The sequence below is a fragment of the Pseudophryne corroboree genome, chromosome 3, assembly GCF_028390025.1.
Source record: "Pseudophryne corroboree isolate aPseCor3 chromosome 3, aPseCor3.hap2, whole genome shotgun sequence".
In the NCBI taxonomy this organism is placed as follows: Eukaryota; Metazoa; Chordata; class Amphibia; order Anura; family Myobatrachidae; genus Pseudophryne; species Pseudophryne corroboree.
In genome coordinates this window covers 68173678-68187874 of record NC_086446.1, presented here as the reverse complement: position 1 = coordinate 68187874, position 14197 = coordinate 68173678, and the positions used below count along the sequence as shown (strand labels likewise).

Here is a 14197-nt window from a genome sequence, read left to right as displayed (position 1 = left end):
TTCCGTACATAAGCTTAGTTGTTTGTGTACTGAACGATTGGACCGCACGTAATTGTGTACATTAGTTAGTAATCTGACCTAATACCATTAGAGTAAAGGGGTCACAAACGCTATTTGTACACTCTAACGTGATTTGTGTAATTTTTTTATTTTAAGGGAAGTTTGCTGCTCACTCAGGAACTATCCAGCAACCAATAGTTACTGGAAAGAGTAAGTGTTCTTCGGATAACCCTCGCAGGTTCCAGTAAATAGAGGTTCAGGTCGCAGGGGCCCTAGGTCGAGTACGCCAGCACCATATCGGTGTGATCAGGTCGTATTGGTCGGCGTGGGCGAGTGAGTGGGGTACTCGGTAAACCACCACCGTCAGCCTATTGTGGACATTTGGTTTTGCGTAAGGGTTGGCTAAATAAAGCAACACTTTCGAACTATGGGGGCCACTTGTTCAGGTAGGGGGCGATCAACCTCGGTTCGGGTTGATTCAGTGGTCCGACCAATTGGGTCGGCCAGGTATATAATGTGTGAGAAATACGGAAGTCACACAGAAACTTTATGTGATGAATGGGAGAGAATGACTGTACATGACGGGGAGAAATTCCCAAGAGTAGGGAGCTTCAGCTCAGAAGTGTTACAAAATTTAAGGAGGAGGATATGTCTCATAAAATCAACAAAGAGACGAATCCAGCATTATGATTATTTACAGTTGTGGCAACAGGAAGGTGAGATACAGAGAGGTTTGGCTGAGGCGGCGGGATCTGGCTCTAACAGAAAACTGATTGCCACGGCCCCACCGCCACCATATATATCAGGAGAGAAGTTGATTGCGGAGAAAGACGCACTAAGGTGTAACACAAAATCACTTAGTAACTGTGTAAATGTTAATGATAATATTAACCCATTAACCCATGCAAGTATTAACCCGTGCAAGTTGTACCCTGTTTTGAACTTTCCTTAGGAGTGTGATCAAGAGGACGAATCGGCAACGATTTCAGCGCTCTCTCTAGCAGCCACCATAGCAGAGACCACAGTAGGCACAGCTCCACCCACGAGATTAGTAAAGGCCCCTAGCGGAGGGATAGGTGAGGTCGTATCAACTGGTAAGTACGGCACCATGCATTATGCTGAAACTATTTCACCACAGCCTGTAGAATCTACACAGAATGAGGTTGTTAGAATTACACCTGTTAGAGTAATAGCAGTGCCAAATGGGAAAACAGACACATCAGGAGCCACTCCCATTAGGAACATTGCCATGTACACTCCATTTTCCCGAATGGAATTAAGGACCATAGTGTCCGAATTTCCTGACCCCAGAAAAGACTTAGTTGCCAGTCAAAAATACATCAGAGACTTAGGTAACACTGTAGAGCCCAACAATAAAGACTGGCAGATATTGCTGAGAGCATGTTTACCCTCAAATGTCGACGCAACTCAATTTTTAGCTGATTGCGGACTAGATCATGATGTACCTCTTACAGATGTGTACAACCAAGATAATGTGAAAAGAATAAACTTGCAGTTAAAAGAGTATTTCCCAGCGGTAGCTAAATGGAATAAGATATTCTCCATTAAACAGAAGGAGTCAGAGACAGCTGCAGAGTATTTTCACAGAGCATTATTAGAAATGGCAAAATACACAGGCATAGAGGACATTAAAACAGACACAAATCATCGGGAAGTAGCAGTATCGGTACTGATGGATGGTTTAAAAGAGTCATTGAAGACTAGGGTACAGACCACACAACCATGTTGGCGAGGTCTGTCTGTGGCTACTTTGAGAGAGGCTGCTATTGATCACGATAGAAACATCACCAGACACAGGGAACAACAAGGTGATAAATTAATGTCAGTAAGTATACAGGCCCTGACCACAAGGCAGCCTTTGTTTGTATCACCAAACCCTGTGGGTAAGTCAAGTATGGTTACTTGTTATTCTTGTCACAAACAGGGACACATGGCACGAGATTGTAGAGTAAAGAATCCACGAAACTCATACCAACCCCCTAGACAACGACACGACACACGACATTGGGATCGGGGTCCACAGAAACGGAGTTATGAGCCACATACAGGGGAAACAAAAAGATATCCCCCGAACAGAGACTGGCATGCCTCTGGTAGTTCCCAACTATCTCCCTCACAAGTAGTTGCTGCCAGCGGGATTCAGGAAGGTCACCATACCCAATAGGGGTGTGGCCATACCTGTAATCTGCAGCCAGTAAAATTAATTGCCAACCTTGGAAGTGAACCCGAGATCGCAATTAATGTAGCTGGTAAAACTTTAAACTTTCTTGTAGACACAGGGGCGGCCAAGTCAGTGATAAATTCGACAGTGGGCATGAGAACCACTGGTAGGACAATTCCAGCCATGGGAGTAACAGGAGTAGTCCAGCACTACCCTGTTAGCAAACCAGCCGAGATTACAATAGGGCCTTTGCATACCAAGCATTCCTTTTTGCTGGCTGCATCGGCACCAACAAATCTCCTGGGAAGAGACTTACTGTGTAAAATGGGGTGCGTCATTTATTGTACTCCTGAAGGTGTATTCTTGGACATACCTGAGAAACACGCTCAGGAAGTGCGAGACATGTTAGACTCCCCATCAAAATTAATGTCACATACCATTATGACAAATAGGAATCCATCCCAAATAGAAGAGATGACATCTCAGATACCAGAGTCACTTTGGACAAAAGACGGACAAGACACTGGATTAATGGCAAACGTAGCTCCAGTAGTTGTACAAGTAAAAGATGGTAGGATAGCTCCAAAAATCCCACAGTACCCTCTGAAGCCAGAGGTGGAGTTAGGAGTTTACCCAGTAATAGAGCGCTTGCTACAACAGGGCATTCTGGTAAGAACGTCCAGCACTGCCAATAGTCCCATCTTCCCTGTTAAAAAGAGTGGGGGGAGGGGTTACAGACTAGTGCAGGATCTAAGGGGGATTAACAAAATAGTTGAGAGTCAGTTCCCCGTAGTGCCAAATCCAGCTGTCATCCTAATGCAAATCCCTCCCACTGCCAAATTTTTCACTGTTATTGACCTCTGCTCCGCTTTCTTTTCGGTACCTCTGCACCCTGACAGCCAATATTTGTTTGCATTTACATACAGAGGAGTCAAATACACGTGGACTCGATTACCCCAAGGTTTCATAGATAGTCCAAGTATATTTTCTCAGGCTTTGCATGATTGTTTACAGTCTTTCCAACCAGACAGTGGATCAGTATTGATACAGTATGTGAACGATTTACTGCTGTGTTCAGATTCACTGGAAGCATCTCTGAAGGATACGAAACAGCTCCTGTTTCATCTTTCAGACACAGGACACAAGGTGTCCAAAGACAAGTTACAATTATGCCAAACTAAGGTAAAATATTTGGGACACTGTCTAACACAAGGACTGAGACACCTGACCGCTGATAGAATCCAAGCAATTAGAGACATGACTCTGCCACAAACCCAGCAACAGATCAGAACGTTTTTAGGAATGTGTGGGTATTGCCGTAATTGGATCCCAGGGTTTTCCATTTTGGCGTTACCTTTGCAGGAAATGGTCTCCTCAAACAAACCTGATAGGATTTCGCATACAGACGAGTCCGAAACAGCATTTGAGAGACTCAAACAGTGCCTAACGCAGGCACCAGCACTAGGTATGCCAGACTATGGGAAACCCTTTGAACTATACGGAACAGAAAGTGCTGGTTGCGCGGCAGGTGTACTAACCCAAAAACACGGTGATGCCAGCAGGCCAGTTGCATACTACAGCACTCAGCTAGACACGGTAGCGCGATCCCTCCCCACATGCTTGCGAAGCGTTGCTGCGATAGCATTGCTAGTGACAAAAAGCGAAGACGTCGTGCTAGGCCACAACCTCACAATCCATACGCCACATGCAGTATCAGCCTTATTGAATTCTGCCCAAACCAGACACGTCTCATCAGCGAGGTTTACAAGATGGGAATTGGCACTAATGGCCCCCGTAAACATCACCATAAGGAGATGCAGTGCATTAAATCCTGCAACGTATCTCCCAGGTGTGCCTGGTCAGGCACAAAGGGTGGAAGGTGAGAGTGATGGGGAAGGAGGATTTAATATAAAGGAAGATACACATGATTGTATGGAATATTTGACCCAAAATTTTACCGCAAGGCCTGACATCAGTGACAACCCACTGGAAGATGCAGAACTTACGTTCTACACGGACGGTAGTTGTCATAGACAGTCAGACTCGGGAGACTTGTGTACTGGATACGCAGTCGTAGATGACCAAGACACCATAGAAGCGGAACCGCTAGGCCCACCTCACTCAGCCCAGGTTGCTGAACTGGTCGCCCTAACCAGAGCATGTGAATTGGCTAAGGGTAAGTCAGCCAATATCTACACCGATTCTAGATACGCATTCGGGGTAGTCCATGATTTCGGAGCCCTATGGCGTCTCAGAAATTTCATGACGGCCGCTGGTACACCGGTAGCGCATGCAACTCACATAAAAAGGCTTCTAACAGCGATACAGGAACCCGACAGAGTGGCTGTTATCAAATGTAAAGCACACACATATAGCCAAGACCCGGTATCACTTGGTAACAGCCGAGCAGACGAAGCTGCTAAGTTAGCAGCTGCTACCCCCATACAGACAGACACCACACAATTGATGGTATTTAATACCATTAACACACAGAAGTTGTGTGAAATGCAAAATTTGTGTTCCACACAGGAAAAGGCAGTCTGGAAGGCAAAGGGATATGGCCAGGAGTCCTCAGGACTCTGGACGGATGGACATGGTAAACCAGTGGCCCCCAGAGCATATCTTCCATGCCTGGCTGAAGCAGCTCACGGGCTGACTCATCTAGGCAAGGAAGGGATGTGCAAATTGGTGAGAGCATATTGGTGCGCCCCAGGATTCTCCTCTCATGCGAGTAAAAGAGCAATGTCATGCCTTACCTGTTTGAGAAAGAATATTGGAAAGGCAATACCTACAGAACCATCCCATATCCCACCTGCCGGCGGCCCTTTCCAGGTAATACAAATTGACTTTATACAATTACCCCCTTGTCGGAATTTGAAATATGTACTTGTCTGTATAGATGTTTTCTCAAATTGGGTCGAAGCATTTCCTGCGGCTACAAATACCGCTATGTTTACTGCTAAGAAAATTGTGCAGGAATTTGTATGTAGATATGGTATCCCTAGAATAATCGAAAGTGATAGGGGTACCCATTTTACAGGTGATGTCTTTCAAGGAATGTGTAAGTTGATGGGAATTGATAGCAAGCTGCACACTCCGTACCGTCCACAGGCGAGTGCGAAGGTCGAAAGAGTGAACAGCACTATTAAAAATAAATTGAGTAAAGTGATGGCAGAGACAGGATTGACATGGCCAGAAGCTTTACCCATTGTATTGTACAGTATCAGAACCACTCCCAGGTCCCCTCTTAATCTGTCTCCCTTTGAAATCTTGTTTGGTCGACAACCGCATGCCATGATTAACCCTCAGGATGATTTGAAATGTAACAATGAAGTAACTGTAAAGTACTTGATTAACATGAGTAAACAGTTAAGGAATCAAAATGATAATCTGAAGTTGGTGATTCCTGATCTACCTGATAGTAATTGTCATGACATTGAACCTGGGGATTATGTAATGATACGGAATTTTCTACGCTCAGGTTGCCTTATTGACAGATGGGAAGGACCATACCAGGTCTTATTGACTAGCACTACAGCACTAAAGGTTGCTGAGAGAGAGACTTGGGTCCATTCATCCCACTGCAAGAAGGTTGCTGATCCAGAGAAGTCCCGTGATAAGGAACAGACGGTAGAGGTTGTATCACTGGAGTGTCTGTTCCAGGAGGACTGAGGCGGCACCTGAGCCTTGAAGACCGAGAGCTGTTGTCGACTCCCCACTCCCTTTTATTATTTTCCTCCACTTCCCATCCCCTCTCCCTCAAATTTCTTTTTCCTCCTTCTCATTCTTCTCCGTTTCCTCCTATAAGATGGACTTGCCCCAAGAGACTGTGATCCGGATTTTCCTGTTGACCATGATGTTGACCAGAGCAGTCTGTTCCGGCGAGAGTACCATGGAGGTCGATAAAGGTTCTGGAATGGGTTCTGATGATAAAGATGGAGGCGTAGTTTTCCAAGATCAACCTAACCAACAAGCAAAGGCGAGTATCAGAAAACGATCCGATAGCATTGACCATAGAAGAAATTGTGACGGATTGTTAGCTGAAGAAAACTGTATCTGTAGGCTCTGTAACAATGTCATTGAAGATGGGTGCATTAAGAAATGCCAATCCAGTTTTAATATCCATATGGACCGGCATCCATTGAGTGACTATCACTCCTTAGTGGGTAATGTGTTAAACAAAACAGATTGTTGGGTATGCTCCCAAGTACCTCAAGGTCATAGCAAATCAGGGCTAGTACCATTTCCTTTAACGATAGGGGAGGTACTTGAGTTAAATGGTGGGAGACCGGTGGACAGGAGGTTTAATATCTCCAGCCCTCCTAGTTTGAAGCTCCACCAATACCATGTGGATAGGTCCCTATTATGTTTCAACATCTCCAATCCCAGAAAGCCGGGAAATTGGGAAGTGTCATGGAGTAACCACACCATGACCTTTTCGCATAGAGCAGATAGAATGCCTACAGATACAGAGCTTGTACGCCACATAGCCAGTAGAGGAAAATCTTTCCGGTATAGGTACACCTTAGGAAATAGGATTACGAGAGTTGGAGAAGTATCACCAGGATACTGTGCACATATCGTACAACCTGATACGTGTATTAAGCAGATGGAAGAATTAGGGTTAGGAGATTTCACCTGGAAGGTGTGTAATATGGTTATGTCCTTCTCCGTCCCATATGTTCTCCCCGATGATGCATATTTCATATGCGGGAGAAAGGCGTACAAGTGGCTTGCCCCAAACTCTGAAGGATTGTGTTATATTGGAAAAGTATTGCCTGAAGTGATGACTGTAACACATGACAAAATGAAATACATACATCGTGGTGCCCAAGCTCCTTATACTCACACCCACTACGAGCACGTTGTTAAAAGACACCTGATAGAGAAGACAGAGCATCCGGCCTCTGATCTGATAAGTGAATCCACCGGGATTCAATTCTTAATCGCGTTAGATTTCACCCGCACCGCTAGAGGAGTGCTAAATTATAAATACATATCGGCGCTCGCAAATTTGTTAGATAATATCACTGAAATGTATGATGACACGTTTAGATATACTGGAAGGGAACTTCAAGCTTATAAAACAGAACTGGTGCAGCATAGAATGGTTCTTAATTACCTCACAGCAGTGACAGGCGGATATTGTGTTACATTGGCAACACAGTACGGCGTGAAGTGTTGCACGTATATCACGAATAGCACCGAGGATCCGGTCGAGGTCATAGACCAAAAGATGGACGATATTCTCCAATTGAAGTGGGAATTTCGCCGAAAACACAATCTCACTCTTGCTGCTGTAAGCTGACTGGTTGGGTGTCATGGTTGAACCCGCGAAATTGGTTCTCCGGTTTGGGAGACTGGGCTCAAGGAGTCATAATGGATGTTGGGAAGTTTCTCCTATGTATCTTAGGTGTTGTCATATCGATTGGATTGATATTTAGATGCGGTCAGGCTTTAATGAAGTGCAAACATCGTACCAGGGTAATGAGTTTGAGGAGTGAGGAAACTGTAATTAACCTGGACTTGATTTATGACCCAAATGTAGAAACAATGATGTGATGAAAATGCGATTTCTACGGTCCGTTTCTTTCACCTGTTTTTCTGGCTTTTCTCCAAGATAAAAAGACCCCCTTGGACGAGGAAGTTGACGAGACGCTATACAGACAACGGATAGACCAAAGAAGAAGTTTTGACCACTTGAGATACGGACATTTGATGAACTTTGCCATGGATCCCCAGTTTCCCTAGAATTCTTAAACTTACGCTAGCCCAACATTTTTTGTAAATCTAATGGCATTGACAAAGCTTTTTGCTCACACCTAATGGGCAACACAGCGCAAAGAAGACGACTTTCAACTGATACCGAACAAAACTTCAACCGACAGATGCACATTAACCTGACATAGAATACCACCGCATTTACCGTAATTATGTCTTTTCTTCATTTCTACAACCCTCAGGTAATGACACACATAGTATAGGGAATACAGGCACAGATATCAGCAATCACATATTCCCCCATTCATGTATCATCAATTAAAATGTGCTCCCCATTTTGTTCAAAATCCGAAAAGAGCTCGGTAAAGTTTGACAGCCCATCCACAGACCCGTACCACGGGATAAGAAGGAATTCAAATGTATACTTCGCAATACCTCGAAGCTTAATTTACAACACGTACGGCACGATGATACATGACCCCCCAAACACGGATTCATACACACATGCTTCTGCTATCTCACTAGGTCATACCCTCTTCACACCTACTCCTCTCTCCTCCCTTACCCAACCATGGAAATGAATTAACCCCTGACATATATTTTTCTCCTTTTGAAATGTTTTAGAAGGTGGCAGTTATTATTGACTGCCAAAGGGTGGACTGTCAAAGTCAGAAAAATATCTCTATGCACACTGCCATATTTGCACCTCATTCAGGTCCGCGCTGCGCATGCGTGCGCTCTCCCGTGAGTGCGCATACCCGCTGTTGCGTGCACCCGCTGGTGCTCGGTATGCGTATTTACGGTAAAGTTTGTGTAGTCGTAGCGTGCGACTCAATCGTTACATATTTTCACTAATAAGGTATTTTATAGATCATGGTCCCTTTGATAGATTCTGAAAGTTTGGTTAACATAGCATGTTCCTGAACAGAGAGATCCCTCTTTGTATTGTACGAAGGGTCTAACAGGGGTCATACAGTAGTGTTTGGTACCCATCGGAAGAGTATTTAAATAGCAATATTCCGGTGTTGGTTTGGAGCGGATTAATCGCTCGTGCGAATAGTTATGGACATAAGAAGTTTATGTCCATTTACTATTATTTGTTCTTACTTAGTCATGCGGCGGGAAACCCAGTATCCCACCCACCTGAACAGTTGGAAACAGTCACAGCCCACCTGTATGAATCAACCTATGACCTTTTGTTATAATGCGAAGCCGAATTCCTGTGTCCAATGGACAATGAGATTGTAGGGACCATTGAATTGTATTGTGTGTGGGGCATAAATAGGCAGGCCGACCATATCCAGATTCACTCTCATCAACGGTTCTCATTGCTGATAATCGGGAGCTGGATATCGAGGCGCATGCGATCGTTCCCCTTGTGCGTAAGTTTTCTCCGTAATCATATTGTCTTACTGTGAGCCATCTCTCTCTCTCTCTCCCTACTCTTTCTCTCGTATTTTCCTTTAATTGTATTGTATTGTATTTCCTGTGTAGTTATCTGGTTAGTTGGTTTATGTTATATTGTAGTGTATCATTTGTACTGTGATTCCTTTTGCAAGTATAATAGTTATAATACATATAATAGGTTTTGGACCCTAAGCCCAGGTATCTGTGTATTCTTTATAGTGTTAAGTATTCTCTGAGCGTCGGTGACACTCAAGCAGCTTTGTAGTTAATCAGGTTACACCAGGTTGCACTTACACTCTGTCTCTACACTAAGGTATACTGTGTATCTCATTGTTAAAGGTATAGATATAAAGGTTTTAACGTTGTAAGCGTCTGCACCGCTGGTGATCTCCTCGTGGTCCCGAGCGTACGCTACGCTATAGCGAATCATTACGTTAGTCGGCAGCCAATAGCGTGCCTGCCTGTGATCACTGGGCCGTAAGCGAACGTGACGCTTGAGCGTCTCGACTACGGTTGAGCGATCGCTACACAACTTGCGTACCCTTACGGTACTTCTTACGTAGATAGCGTACAGTGTTCTTAGACCTCTTAAAGTGTTTTATATACGATAAATATTTAGATTTATCACAATCACCACAGAACCTGAACGACACAGCAATCACCCGGGGACCCTGACTGGCCCCCCAAAAAAATCACACGGGGACCCTGACTGGCACAGCAATCACCCACTCATGGACCTTCACTAGAACAATAATCACCGTATCAGGTAGGAACCCTGACTGGCACAGCAATTACCAATGGACCCTCAGTAACACACCGGCCCTAATTAGCCAAATGAATGCAGCTTTGCCTCTCAGCCACTCAGAAGTATCCCTCCATCTCCTCAGCGATTACAGCATCCACCCTGACACCATGGGGCGCACACAGGGCAGCACCGGGACAATTGTGCTGCGTTCTATACACACCGCCCTCACTGGTATTTCACTAACAGATTATCCGGGTGTGGATCATCAAATCGACAGTGTCCAATAGGTCGACCACTATAGGTTGACAGTCACTAGGCCGACAGGGTCTGAAGGTCGACAGGGTTTCTAGGTCGACATGTACTAGGTCGACAGGTCGACATGAGTTTTCATGTTTTTTGGTGTCGTTTTCTCCGTACAGTGACCGGGAAGCCCAATTAGTGCACCGTGTCCCCTCACATGGCTCGCTTCGCTCGGCACAGATTACCATTCCAATCGTAAATAAAAATTTTTGAAAAATGCATGTCGACCTTTTGACCTAGCACATGTCGAGCTAGAAACCCTGTCGACCTTCAGACCCTGTCGACCCATAGTGGTTGACCTAGACAGTGTCAATCTTCAGACCAGATCCTGATTATCCCACTCCCTGAAGCCGTTATTGAGCACAATATTGATGCCCACCAGGGCCAACTTGGCATCATCCATGTGATCCAAGTGATCCGCTTCTAGCTGCGCTGTGGTCTGCTGCTCGGCCATGGTGCAGGGGGTGAGGCTGGCGCTGTGTGATGCTAGGTACGCACTAGGTAAACGACACCCATAGAGTGGGAATATAACTGTGGCGAGCGCAGCGAGCCACTGAACCCGCAAGGGGCTTTGCTCCGCTCTCCCCCCCCCCTCCCGCCGGCCATCCGACAGCCAGGATCCCACCGTTGGTATTGTGACCAACGGTCTTCTGACCACCAGTCACACATACCCAATGCACTGGAGGGTATGCAACATTCATTAATATAAAATTAATAAAATAACATCCTATAATCTGTATCCCTACCATCATGTGATCCGTACCTATAGAATAATATAACATCCCATAGCCTGTGTTCCTACCAATGTACAATCTATCACTTTTATGAATAATATAACATTCCGTCATCTACAATCAAATATATATATTATAACCCTAAACTAGAGTAATATAAATCTGCATAATCTGTGCTCCTACCAATATATAATCCACGACTAAGAAACTAATGATATAGCAATCTATAAATCCACATTTAGCATTTTATAATCTGTATTCCTACAAAATAATGACATCCATCACCACAGTCTGCCACTTGTACTCCCACCAGTATAAAAACTCTTGGCTATAACATCCATGACTGTATAATTATTCATATAAAATCCCATCATCCTCTTATAAATCATAGAATCCTACTTGGATCACAACACATCACCTCACCAGTATAACGTGGTTACTCCGAAAATAATAAAGCACATCTTCCGGCCTGTGCGTTCCACCTGCATCACTTCCGCGTCGTGCGGTCCACCTGCATTACTTCCGCGTTGTGCGCTCCAACTGCATCACTTCCGCATCGTACGTTACAAGAGCAACTTGAGCTGTACTTCCTGACTGTGCGTTCCACATGCAGGGCTCCGGGATTTGCCTTCAATCTAAACTAATTCCGGTCCCATTTCCTGTTTATGCGTTCCACGATCTTGTGTGTCCCTGCTTCAGCTGTGGTTCCTGCATTGGATACATATGCATACCCTCCAGGGACGTGCAGTCAGGGGAGGCAGTGCCTCCCCTGTGATTAATTATTAAAATAATATAAAGAAGATACTTATGACACATATTCTGTGTCATAAGTATGTTCTTTATTTAATTCTAATAATTTTCTGTGCTTATATGTGTTTGGGAGGCACTGATAGCAGTGCCTCCCAAACACAATGCAGACGGAACAGAGCGGGGGGCGGGGCCAAGCACTGGGCTTTAAAAGCCCATTCAAAAAAAGCGTAAAAGCGGCACTGAAAAAAGTGCCTCGCTGACCGGGACACCACCCCCATGTCAGCGAGGCACTTGTGATTGGACAGTGGATCCAGTGCTGGATCCGCTTGTCCAATTACCCAGACGCGGCGGGTCCCAGCGGTGAGTGTGTGCGGCTCTCCCCGTCCTCCTCCCGCTGACAGCAGCGGTGTGCGGCTCTCCCTCAGTCCCTCCTCGGCTGGCTCCGTCCGGCCCATCTCTCCCTTTGTCCTCCTCCGTCCTCTACCGCCCTCCCGCTGTCAGCGCTGTTTGCGGCTCTCCCCCGTCCTTCTCTATTGGCTCCGTCTGCCCCGTCCTCCCCCCGTCTCTCCCTTCGTCCTCCCGCTGTCAGCAGCGGTTTGCGGCTCACCCCCGACCTCCTCCCACTCACAGCCAGCAGCAGGTTAGTCAGAGAGTCTCTCTCTCCCTCTCCCTCTTCTTTCTCCTCTTTTCCCCCCTCCTGTGGATTGAAGTTTAATGTTAATTTCTCTAACGTCCTAGTGGATGCTGGGGACTCCGAAAGGACCATGGGGAAATAGCGGCTCCGCAGGAGACTGGGCACAAAAGTAAAAGCTTTAGGACTACCTGGTGTGCACTGGCTCCTCCCCCTATGACCCTCCTCCAAGCCTCAGTTAGATTTTTGTGCCCGAACGAGAAGGGTGCAGTCTAGGTGGCTCTCCTGAGCTGCTTAGAAAAAAGTTTAGTTTTAGGTTTTTTATTTTCAGTGAGACCTGCTGGCAACAGGCTCACTGCATCGAGGGACTAAGGGGAGAAGAAGCGAACTCACCTGCGTGCAGAGTGGATTGGGCTTCTTAGGCTACTGGACATTAGCTCCAGAGGGACGATCACAGGCCCAGCCATGGATGGGTCCCAGAGCCGCGCCGCCGTCCCCCTTACAGAGCCAGAAGAGGTCCGGAAAAATCGGCGGCAGAAGACGTCCTGTCTTCAATAAGGTAGCGCACAGCACCGCAGCTGTGCGCCATTGCTCTCAGCACACTTCACACTCCGGTCACTGAGGGTGCAGGGCGCTGGGGGGGGGGGGGCGCCCTAAGACGCAATATAAACACCTTTTTTGGCAAAAAATACATCACATATAGCTCCTGGGCTATATGGATGCATTTAACCCCTGCCAATTTTTCCATAAAAAAGCGGGAGAAAGGCCGCCGAGAAGGGGGCGGAGCCTATCTCCTCAGCACACTGGCGCCATTTTTTCCTCACAGCTCCGTTGGAGGAAGGCTCCCTGACTCTCCCCTGCAGTCCTGAACTACAGAAACAGGGTAAAACAAGAGAGGGGGGGCACTAATTGGCAGATAAATATATACAGCTGCTATATCAGGGAAAAACACTTATATAAGGTTATCCCTATATATATATATATAGCGCTCTGGTGTGTGCTGGCAAACTCTCCCTCTGTCTCCCCAAAGGGCTAGTGGGGTCCTGTCCTCTGACAGAGCATTCCCTGTGTGTGTGCTGTGTGTCGGTACGTTGTGTCGACATGTATGAGGAGGAAAATGGTGTGGAGGCGGAGCAATTGCCTGTGTTAGTGATGTCACCCCCTAGGGAGTCGACACCTGACTGGATGGTCTTATGGAAAGAATTACGTGATAGTGTCAGCACTTTACAAAAGACTGTTGACGACATGAGACAGCCGGCAAATCAGTTAATACCTGTACAGGCGTCTCAAACACCGTCAGGGGCTCTAAAACGCCCGTTACCTCAGGTCGATACAGACAATGACACGGACACTGACTCCAGTGTCGACGGTGAGGAAACAAACGTATTTTCCTGTAGGGCCACACGTTACATGATCACGGCAATGAAGGAGGTTTTGAACATTTCTGATACTACAAGTACCACAAAAAAGGGTATTATGTGGGGTGTGAAAAAACTACCCGTAGTTTTTCCTGAATCAGATGAATTAAATGAGGTGTGTGATGAAGCGTGGGTTTCCCCCGATAAAAAACTGCTAATTTCTAAAAAATTATTGGCATTACACCCTTTCCCGCCAGAGGTTAGGGCGCGTTTGGAAACACCCCCTAGGGTAGATAAGGCGCTCACACGCTTATCAAAACAAGTGGCGTTACCGTCTCCTGATACGGCCGCCCTCAAGGAACCAGCTGA

General features: G+C 46.0%; 1 protein-coding gene across 1 annotated transcript in view; it reads right to left on the bottom strand.

Annotated features, from left to right (window-relative positions):
* The window catches only part of LOC135057169 (oocyte zinc finger protein XlCOF7.1-like), a 91003-nt gene extending 79436 nt beyond the window's left edge, over positions 1-11567 (bottom strand). Inside the window, exon 1 of the mRNA XM_063963067.1 lies at positions 11513-11567. The gene's annotated coding sequence lies outside the window, so the exon portion shown is untranslated. The remainder of the gene's footprint in view (positions 1-11512) is intronic.
* Positions 11568-14197: the final 2630 nt, after the last annotated feature.